The sequence below is a fragment of the Topomyia yanbarensis genome, chromosome 2, assembly GCF_030247195.1.
Source record: "Topomyia yanbarensis strain Yona2022 chromosome 2, ASM3024719v1, whole genome shotgun sequence".
Taxonomy (NCBI): Eukaryota; Metazoa; Arthropoda; class Insecta; order Diptera; family Culicidae; genus Topomyia; species Topomyia yanbarensis.
In genome coordinates this window covers 382,421,383-382,433,316 of record NC_080671.1, presented here as the reverse complement: position 1 = coordinate 382,433,316, position 11,934 = coordinate 382,421,383, and the positions used below count along the sequence as shown (strand labels likewise).

The window sequence follows — 11,934 nt, the reverse complement described above, 5'->3', positions numbered from 1 at the left end:
TTTGGTTGACTTAAAATTGACGCATTTCTTTGCACGAAATTCAACAAAAACAAATCCCTCATTTGCCAGCGTGCAGAAAATGCTTTTTCCATTTGTCATTTGCTCTTCAGTTATAAAAGTGTCAACTAAACAAAAGGAGCAGCACAGACAAATTTTGCTCGCGTATAGCCTGAATACAAATTACCTGCACGCCAAGTTAGCGAAACCGTTGAAAGTGACCAAATCAACTGTCACCAGCGTAATGGCACCCGGGCGGAACAGTGGCCGATATTTTCAAGCATATGAAGCTGACGAAGTTCACACAGAAATATCTGGTTTGGCAGGCTTCCTGTACCTGTGGTTTCAAAAGCGACATTTTCATTGCGACCGAGCCCGTCAATAAAGAAATTTATGTGAAAGTGTGCATGAAAAAACGTCTGCTGCCTTTTATGGCGCAGTACGATTATTCCACGCTATTTTGAGCGGATTTGAATACTACCACTACGGAGAAAAAGGCTATGTAGTGGTATAACGCCTATAAGGTTCTGATGGCGCCCAAGGACAAGAACCCTCTCAACACACTAGCGCTCGCGCCAATCGAGGACTATTGGTACATCGTCAAGCGGAGCCTGAATAAGGCCCAAAACTGTTCAAGTAAACTGGCTGTGGACAAGGTGGCTGTACAGAACTTGATGGCAGTAATTAAAAGACGCTCAACCGAAAGTTTTGCTAAATTTTTTTCTTTATTATATGCTACTTGAGCTTATGAAAAAAAATAATAAAAAAAATAATCATTGTTGTTTGACCAAATTTTAAAGATCCGAAGCTTAATTCGATATTGGTGAAGTAATGGTCTCTGTACAACGTTAAATCGACACTTCCTCATCTATTCCATTCATGGGATTTAAACCCTATTGAGAGTTTGTGTTTTTGTGCGGTATTATTTCGAGCGAAAGGCTCATGAGCCTACAATTAATAACATGAATCAAATAAAAACAGTCAAATGAAAGAATGGGAAAAAAACGCCACAGAGAACTCTGAAGAATGGCAGGAGCGGATCCAGAAAAAAATTTCGGAGGGGGTCTGAAATTTCCATTTTGGAATATTCAATGTACAATATATTATGTGTAATAACTTCATTTAATTAAAATCAATTTTTGTGGTCAAATCTGATTTGGTATGATTTTGAGTTTAGATCGAATTAAAATAGGAACTATTTTAAAATTTCTCAACAAGTTAAAAAAAAATTCGGAGGGGGTTCGGACCCCCAGGACCTGAATCCGCCACTGAAAAGAGGTTATACACTATTCCGATCTCAGTGTTTTGAATTTGAAAAGGAGCTGTACGGACACTTTTTGACGCCTGTTTTATGTCTTTGCTATAAGAGTTTCCTAGCAGTATGTAGTCAATTGAAATTTATTAAATGTGCGATGTTTGATTTGCACAAGAAAGTCTAAAGAATGAATAAAAATGCACTTTGAACTCATATTCGAAAAATGTATGCGTTTTACTGCCATCTGTTTCATTAGCTGTACGGACAATTTCTGCGGTCGCTGTGCTCTTCGCAACAACTACATTGCATTGCTTTGGTGGCTCTAGATTCTTCAACATTTCTTGCACACAACGAAGATTCAGCTTACATATCGGTACCATGTAGTAGTAAAGTAAACAATTCAAAAAGCAATCAGAAAAACAATTACGCTATTTGTAACTTGATGTTCGGCAAAAAAGTAGCATAATTAGTATAATTATACATTCTGGTTCGTTTGATCTTGATTAACTAAACGCCAGGAATTAACACCGGCAACTATCGCTTTCAACATCTCCAACATGACTACAAAACACCTAACAGGCCGCTCCGCTAGCGGGTAGCATAAACAAGCAGCACGTGTTTGCCTATTTATGTACCTACATTTGATCGGTAAACGACGAACCTCCGTTCGCGATGCGGCACTCTCGATGAATACCCCCGCGCAAATATATTCAACAAGGTATCGCAACCGAAAGCGACCCGTGCAGAACCACAACATCTCCGAAGCCACGCCAAGTCGATCAGTCTTCAATGCGCTGGAACGCAAGATAGATCGCGGTGCCGAAGTAATCGAGAGTGCAAATTTCGTGTGTGTGTTTGCCGGGCGATTGTTTGCAGTGTTTAGTGCGTGCTATTGACTCAGATTTTGACTGCTGATCTGACGACCTCTGTGCTGGCAGGGACGGACCGAAGTGAGGTGGCCAAACCGACAAAGCCATTACAAATTGTGTAAGATTCGGTTGCAATGAATGCAGTCATCTGAACAGCTGTGTAAAAAATATGCGGTTGTTTTTCATGGTCATCTAACTTTCCACGGTCATCGAGTGGAGGATCAACTTTTCATTCAAACGACAAACAGTTAAAGGTGCCATTCGCATAGGAAAGTTGTGCAGCTGTTGTTCATGATCAACAGAAGGGATTTTAATCATTAGAATGAATCAGTCGTGACTAGTAGATATAGACTATGAAACTGTGTGTTATTTCCAGTACACTTATCGCAGTGGATATCTTTGACTGCCATGCGAATTTATCCGGATTATCGATAACTTTATAGCTTTGGATAAAGACTCAAATTGAGATTATGCATGCTGCTTCGCATAATTTGATAACGCATTGGGTTTTTCGTACGCGTTACCAAACTCTCATGAATCGTAGTTCAATTTCATTGAACTAATTAGTTTTTAAAATCTGTACCTAGTATAAACAAAAATGTCTCTCTTTATATATTTATTTATTTATTCACATTTTAATCTATCCTATACAGGCCTACAGGAAATAATGTTGCTATTGGATATGAAAAGCCCATCAAGCAGTACTCAAATGGGCGTAAAAAATCCATCATATTTGCATACTTTTTCATACATGACGGCGCCGGTGGTTGAGTGGTAAGCGTGACCGCCACTCATTCCAATTTGCCTGGGTTCAATTCCAGCCGAGGTCGTTGAGATTTTTCTGAGGTGAAAAAATCTGTGGTCACGTCTTCCTTCGGAAGGGAAGTAAAGCCGTTGGTCCCCGGTCTATTAGTTTGGTGGATCGATATCTAGTCCAGATAGTGAAGTCACCTCTCTGGCGTCGGTAAAGAAGAAGTGATCCAACTTCTATACTCTTACTAACAAAAATATCCTCCTCCTGTGATACTTGTGGAGTGCGCAGTAGTATATACGGCCTCTAGCAAAATCAAGTATCGGACTAATCACGCACCAAACCTTCTTAGCTTTATTGTGCATAGTTTAGAGAGTTAAAAAAGTGCCTGTTCGTGAATTTTGGTTTGCACCTTTCTTTCTTATACGTAGTAGAAGTTGGTGTAAAAAAATGTAAAAATCTTCAATAACTTTGAAAAAAATGAGTATTTTTACATACAGTCTTCGACAATATTATGTAGTTTTGATACCTACACATTTGTCTAGAACATAGTTTGCACGAAAAGTCACAATGAAAAAAGTTATATTAAAAAAACTAGATTTAAGGGGGTTGCCATAGAAAACGCCTTATAAATCGATAATCTTTACTCCTACAAGCTCAGGCTCTTCAACAAAATTCTTCACTATGAGCATTCCTATAACTTTGTCGAAGACACCAACTTTCTATCTCGTCAGTATAAAAAGTTAATTTTTTTAGTTCGATCATAGTAAGCCATGCCTAATTTCAATTATTATCAGATTGTGGGGAATATTCATACTAACAATTCCTCCAAAGACATCCTGTGAAAATATTCGATGGTTTGGCCTCTAGTGAATTAAGTTCACGTTTTTGGCGTTTCCGACCACTGTGCAATGGTCTCACTTTAGATGTGCTACCGATGGTATTGTCCAGTTTCAGAGTTTAATATACTACTACATTTAAGTAGCCCATCCAAACGCACAAATCCTTCGAATTAGTTTCCAGGAATCATCAAAAATCTCTTGGCCCCACTGGCATGTTGGATCCACTCGTTTTCTTGAATTATTAAAAAATGCGAAAACTAAATAGGGTGATGAGCCCATTATCGCTATGTTTCTATTATCACGCTACCCATTTGAAGCCGTTGGTTAGAGCAGTGTCTGCCATCTTTATTTAACGCATTGAGTCATATGGTAGCGCAAGAATTTGGGCACTCGATTCGTGTTTTCGTTGCGCTCAAACACGAGAATTTCAGTGTTTTCAACGCATGTATGTTATTATCTTGGTACTTAACAACGAAGCAAAGCTGTTGATGCCAATTTGTACGCATTCCATTGTTTGTAGGCCGAGTAATTAATGAATCAGTGAGGCGCCCTCCTTAGTATGGTGAAAATAGGCACTTCACCCTATGCAATTTAGAACCAACTTGTTATGAAAACTATACAATTAGGAATCCTGGTTATGTGTCTTCGACTTTCGGAATTGTTGGTTGTCATTTCAGCTACCGCCTTTCCAAGGCCTCGAAAGCCTACCTTTTGAGGCTTCCATTTTGGGTATAGTTAAAGCGGACTTTCATTACCCGCAAATTTACAAATTTAATAACAGGTCATTATAAGAACGAATATGTTTTCGCTATAATGTAATTAGTAACACGATACAATTTATCACGCATTATTATCGCTATCCATTTAATTTATTAATTAATATAGCAAAGATTTGTTTTTTTTTTATTTTGATTATAGAGGATTTTACCTAATGGTCATTTACTTCTTTTTTCGGATTAGAACAAAACTTTTAGAAAAATCTCTAACCCTCTGTGCACGATTGGGAATCAAACCCACGTGAGCTGAGTAAAAGGCAATCAATTTGCCAACTATGCTGTGCCTGCCCCTTTTTTATATTTTTTTCTTTTGGTATAGAGCGACATAAATTTAAATATATCAACCAACACTTAAAAATGGTCGGTAATAAACAAACAACAAAACAAACAAACAAAGTGGAAAACAGTTGATTTCATCTCAACTTTAGGCAATAATATTCCGCTTTTTACTAAAGTTGATGTTATATATTCCACAAAGTTGCTCAAAATAGTTTGAAAAGGTCAACTTTGGTGAAATAAATCACCAAATCATCACACTATTGCTGGTGGTTGGTGGGAAAGCAGGCAATCTCTTCCGACCGGCCGGTTCATAAACAAACGAGCTCTCCCAACCTGACTATTGGCTGTCCATACAGCGATTATTTATTGAAATGTACCCAGTGATGGTGGAAACGAATCACCGGATCTTTTGAAACTAGGCATTGTAATTCTCTCTCACTCACGCGAGAAGAAGCTTATCCGATGTCCAACTTTTCCGGGATAAGATGAGTCGCAAAATTCTCCGTTTCCACAAATAGCGTGAGAATGATTTTCCGGATAAAATTTATTTGACTTTTTCCTTCTCACCGGAGAAGGTGATAAAATTTTAATTTCGTGGAAATCCATGAAAACTTCAAAAAATACATTTAATTGCAAAGAAAAGCGGCAAAGAAGCATGATAGACTTGTTTTTTCGTGTTTTGGAATAACGACAGCAAAGCAGCGAACGCAAAAAGGATACCGTGATAAACTCATTCACTCATTCTCCGGCTGTTTTATTTTTCCGGAGAAATAACACGTTGTATTTAGAAGTTTTGTGAGAGCCAAAAACTTTTCGTGTGAAAATGTGAGTTTTTATTGTCGCAGTAGCAAACTATCCGGGCGCATTTAATCATATGAGCGATAAATGCAATGCCTGTTTGTAATAAATCTCGGAGTATACAGCAGTGTGCTTCCCGTGATATGTCGCTATCCTTGATAGTTAACTGTATACCGGAACAATTCAAGCTCGGTTTATCCTCCGCAGCGAGAATGGCGGGTGCTTCTGAATTCTTCGTGGTTAGTAGGAGAAACCAAAGGCTGTGCTCATCTAAACCAATCAAACCCTTCTCAAATGTGAAAACAAACCAAATTTATCCATTTGGCTAAGCACATTGCCAGGTAGAGAGGTGGGGATTCATTAGTCGAAAACCTGTTATTTCCGAACAATTTTTCTAGTTTGATGGCAAACTTTCAATTACTCTAAAATATTGATCACAGTCAACTGGCATTACCAGCCCGACCGAGTGCAGCAAGTTGATCAGCCTTTTTATTTTCTGCCCTGCCGCAATGATCACACCCAACAGAGCTTCGAGGAGCTGATCACGGATATTGCATCGTAGAAGAGGACAACTGGAACATCGATTGGTTTGTGGTAGATGGATATTGATCACATGGAAGAGAAGTATCAGGCCCGATCCGGTTTTGCTCACCCGGAATCCACTTCATCTTCCACATTGGAGGTGTCCATGAAGATTCTAAAGTGCTTCGTGTATCATTGACTAACTATTGTTGGTTCGGACTATACTAGGGCGCTTGCTCCTGTTGAATTTGTAAGCCTTGTGCCAAATTTTAGTTAGTTACTGAACCAGAATACATTGCAGAATCTATACTGATAGGCCAGTGATGGGATCTTGAGGTTTGTAAAAATTCAATAAAGCTTCATAGCCGATTGCGCAGGAGGCAACAATCTGTTTTCTGGAAATAGCAGAGCCCTCACTCAAAGGTGATGACGGCTATAACACAGGCAACAAAATAGGTGATCAATGCGTATCGTATGACTTTACTCTTTACTCTTTACTCTTTACTCTTTACTCTTTACTCTTTACTCTTTACTCTTTACTCTTTACTCTTTACTCTTTACTCTTTACTCTTTACTCTTTACTCTTTACTCTTTACTCTTTACTCTTTACTCTTTACTCTTTACTCTTTACTCTTTACTCTTTACTCTTTACTCTTTACTCTTTACTCTTTACTCTTTACTCTTTACTCTTTACTCTTTACTCTTTACTCTTTACTCTTTACTCTTTACTCTTTACTCTTTACTCTTTACTCTTTACTCTTTACTCTTTACTCTTTACTCTTTACTCTTTACTCTTTACTCTTTACTCTTTACTCTTTACTCTTTACTCTTTACTCTTTACTCTTTACTCTTTACTCTTTACTCTTTACTCTTTACTCTTTACTCTTTACTCTTTACTCTTTACTCTTTACTCTTTACTCTTTACTCTTTACTCTTTACTCTTTACTCTTTACTCTTTACTCTTTACTCTTTACTCTTTACTCTTTACTCTTTACTCTTTACTCTTTACTCTTTACTCTTTACTCTTTACTCTTTACTCTTTACTCTTTACTCTTTACTCTTTACTCTTTACTCTTTACTCTTTACTCTTTACTCTTTACTCTTTACTCTTTACTCTTTACTCTTTACTCTTTACTCTTTACTCTTTACTCTTTACTCTTTACTCTTTACTCTTTACTCTTTACTCTTTACTCTTTACTCTTTACTCTTTACTCTTTACTCTTTACTCTTTACTCTTTACTCTTTACTCTTTACTCTTTACTCTTTACTCTTTACTCTTTACTCTTTACTCTTTACTCTTTACTCTTTACTCTTTACTCTTTACTCTTTACTCTTTACTCTTTACTCTTTACTCTTTACTCTTTACTCTTTACTCTTTACTCTTTACTCTTTACTCTTTACTCTTTACTCTTTACTCTTTACTCTTTACTCTTTACTCTTTACTCTTTACTCTTTACTCTTTACTCTTTACTCTTTACTCTTTACTCTTTACTCTTTACTCTTTACTCTTTACTCTTTACTCTTTACTCTTTACTCTTTACTCTTTACTCTTTACTCTTTACTCTTTACTCTTTACTCTTTACTCTTTACTCTTTACTCTTTACTCTTTACTCTTTACTCTTTACTCTTTACTCTTTACTCTTTACTCTTTACTCTTTACTCTTTACTCTTTACTCTTTACTCTTTACTCTTTACTCTTTACTCTTTACTCTTTACTCTTTACTCTTTACTCTTTACTCTTTACTCTTTACTCTTTACTCTTTACTCTTTACTCTTTACTCTTTACTCTTTACTCTTTACTCTTTACTCTTTACTCTTTACTCTTTACTCTTTACTCTTTACTCTTTACTCTTTACTCTTTACTCTTTACTCTTTACTCTTTACTCTTTACTCTTTACTCTTTACTCTTTACTCTTTACTCTTTACTCTTTACTCTTTACTCTTTACTCTTTACTCTTTACTCTTTACTCTTTACTCTTTACTCTTTACTCTTTACTCTTTACTCTTTACTCTTTACTCTTTACTCTTTACTCTTTACTCTTTACTCTTTACTCTTTACTCTTTACTCTTTACTCTTTACTCTTTACTCTTTACTCTTTACTCTTTACTCTTTACTCTTTACTCTTTACTCTTTACTCTTTACTCTTTACTCTTTACTCTTTACTCTTTACTCTTTACTCTTTACTCTTTACTCTTTACTCTTTACTCTTTACTCTTTACTCTTTACTCTTTACTCTTTACTCTTTACTCTTTACTCTTTACTCTTTACTCTTTACTCTTTACTCTTTACTCTTTACTCTTTACTCTTTACTCTTTACTCTTTACTCTTTACTCTTTACTCTTTACTCTTTACTCTTTACTCTTTACTCTTTACTCTTTACTCTTTACTCTTTACTCTTTACTCTTTACTCTTTACTCTTTACTCTTTACTCTTTACTCTTTACTCTTTACTCTTTACTCTTTACTCTTTACTCTTTACTCTTTACTCTTTACTCTTTACTCTTTACTCTTTACTCTTTACTCTTTACTCTTTACTCTTTACTCTTTACTCTTTACTCTTTACTCTTTACTCTTTACTCTTTACTCTTTACTCTTTACTCTTTACTCTTTACTCTTTACTCTTTACTCTTTACTCTTTACTCTTTACTCTTTACTCTTTACTCTTTACTCTTTACTCTTTACTCTTTACTCTTTACTCTTTACTCTTTACTCTTTACTCTTTACTCTTTACTCTTTACTCTTTACTCTTTACTCTTTACTCTTTACTCTTTACTCTTTACTCTTTACTCTTTACTCTTTACTCTTTACTCTTTACTCTTTACTCTTTACTCTTTACTCTTTACTCTTTACTCTTTACTCTTTACTCTTTACTCTTTACTCTTTACTCTTTACTCTTTACTCTTTACTCTTTACTCTTTACTCTTTACTCTTTACTCTTTACTCTTTACTCTTTACTCTTTACTCTTTACTCTTTACTCTTTACTCTTTACTCTTTACTCTTTACTCTTTACTCTTTACTCTTTACTCTTTACTCTTTACTCTTTACTCTTTACTCTTTACTCTTTACTCTTTACTCTTTACTCTTTACTCTTTACTCTTTACTCTTTACTCTTTACTCTTTACTCTTTACTCTTTACTCTTTACTCTTTACTCTTTACTCTTTACTCTTTACTCTTTACTCTTTACTCTTTACTCTTTACTCTTTACTCTTTACTCTTTACTCTTTACTCTTTACTCTTTACTCTTTACTCTTTACTCTTTACTCTTTACTCTTTACTCTTTACTCTTTACTCTTTACTCTTTACTCTTTACTCTTTACTCTTTACTCTTTACTCTTTACTCTTTACTCTTTACTCTTTACTCTTTACTCTTTACTCTTTACTCTTTACTCTTTACTCTTTACTCTTTACTCTTTACTCTTTACTCTTTACTCTTTACTCTTTACTCTTTACTCTTTACTCTTTACTCTTTACTCTTTACTCTTTACTCTTTACTCTTTACTCTTTACTCTTTACTCTTTACTCTTTACTCTTTACTCTTTACTCTTTACTCTTTACTCTTTACTCTTTACTCTTTACTCTTTACTCTTTACTCTTTACTCTTTACTCTTTACTCTTTACTCTTTACTCTTTACTCTTTACTCTTTACTCTTTACTCTTTACTCTTTACTCTTTACTCTTTACTCTTTACTCTTTACTCTTTACTCTTTACTCTTTACTCTTTACTCTTTACTCTTTACTCTTTACTCTTTACTCTTTACTCTTTACTCTTTACTCTTTACTCTTTACTCTTTACTCTTTACTCTTTACTCTTTACTCTTTACTCTTTACTCTTTACTCTTTACTCTTTACTCTTTACTCTTTACTCTTTACTCTTTACTCTTTACTCTTTACTCTTTACTCTTTACTCTTTACTCTTTACTCTTTACTCTTTACTCTTTACTCTTTACTCTTTACTCTTTACTCTTTACTCTTTACTCTTTACTCTTTACTCTTTACTCTTTACTCTTTACTCTTTACTCTTTACTCTTTACTCTTTACTCTTTACTCTTTACTCTTTACTCTTTACTCTTTACTCTTTACTCTTTACTCTTTACTCTTTACTCTTTACTCTTTACTCTTTACTCTTTACTCTTTACTCTTTACTCTTTACTCTTTACTCTTTACTCTTTACTCTTTACTCTTTACTCTTTACTCTTTACTCTTTACTCTTTACTCTTTACTCTTTACTCTTTACTCTTTACTCTTTACTCTTTACTCTTTACTCTTTACTCTTTACTCTTTACTCTTTACTCTTTACTCTTTACTCTTTACTCTTTACTCTTTACTCTTTACTCTTTACTCTTTACTCTTTACTCTTTACTCTTTACTCTTTACTCTTTACTCTTTACTCTTTACTCTTTACTCTTTACTCTTTACTCTTTACTCTTTACTCTTTACTCTTTACTCTTTACTCTTTACTCTTTACTCTTTACTCTTTACTCTTTACTCTTTACTCTTTACTCTTTACTCTTTACTCTTTACTCTTTACTCTTTACTCTTTACTCTTTACTCTTTACTCTTTACTCTTTACTCTTTACTCTTTACTCTTTACTCTTTACTCTTTACTCTTTACTCTTTACTCTTTACTCTTTACTCTTTACTCTTTACTCTTTACTCTTTACTCTTTACTCTTTACTCTTTACTCTTTACTCTTTACTCTTTACTCTTTACTCTTTACTCTTTACTCTTTACTCTTTACTCTTTACTCTTTACTCTTTACTCTTTACTCTTTACTCTTTACTCTTTACTCTTTACTCTTTACTCTTTACTCTTTACTCTTTACTCTTTACTCTTTACTCTTTACTCTTTACTCTTTACTCTTTACTCTTTACTCTTTACTCTTTACTCTTTACTCTTTACTCTTTACTCTTTACTCTTTACTCTTTACTCTTTACTCTTTACTCTTTACTCTTTACTCTTTACTCTTTACTCTTTACTCTTTACTCTTTACTCTTTACTCTTTACTCTTTACTCTTTACTCTTTACTCTTTACTCTTTACTCTTTACTCTTTACTCTTTACTCTTTACTCTTTACTCTTTACTCTTTACTCTTTACTCTTTACTCTTTACTCTTTACTCTTTACTCTTTACTCTTTACTCTTTACTCTTTACTCTTTACTCTTTACTCTTTACTCTTTACTCTTTACTCTTTACTCTTTACTCTTTACTCTTTACTCTTTACTCTTTACTCTTTACTCTTTACTCTTTACTCTTTACTCTTTACTCTTTACTCTTTACTCTTTACTCTTTACTCTTTACTCTTTACTCTTTACTCTTTACTCTTTACTCTTTACTCTTTACTCTTTACTCTTTACTCTTTACTCTTTACTCTTTACTCTTTACTCTTTACTCTTTACTCTTTACTCTTTACTCTTTACTCTTTACTCTTTACTCTTTACTCTTTACTCTTTACTCTTTACTCTTTACTCTTTACTCTTTACTCTTTACTCTTTACTCTTTACTCTTTACTCTTTACTCTTTACTCTTTACTCTTTACTCTTTACTCTTTACTCTTTACTCTTTACTCTTTACTCTTTACTCTTTACTCTTTACTCTTTACTCTTTACTCTTTACTCTTTACTCTTTACTCTTTACTCTTTACTCTTTACTCTTTACTCTTTACTCTTTACTCTTTACTCTTTACTCTTTACTCTTTACTCTTTACTCTTTACTCTTTACTCTTTACTCTTTACTCTTTACTCTTTACTCTTTACTCTTTACTCTTTACTCTTTACTCTTTACTCTTTACTCTTTACTCTTTACTCTTTACTCTTTACTCTTTACTCTTTACTCTTTACTCTTTA

The 11,934-nt window shown here is 34.2% G+C and overlaps 1 protein-coding gene across 1 annotated transcript in view; it reads left to right on the top strand.

Annotated features, from left to right (window-relative positions):
* Positions 1–2,057: 2,057 nt before the first annotated feature.
* The window catches only part of LOC131684687 (uncharacterized), a 38,311-nt gene continuing 28,434 nt past the window's right edge, over positions 2,058–11,934 (top strand). The window contains exon 1 of the mRNA XM_058967774.1: positions 2,058–2,239. The gene's annotated coding sequence lies outside the window, so the exon portion shown is untranslated. The remainder of the gene's footprint in view (positions 2,240–11,934) is intronic.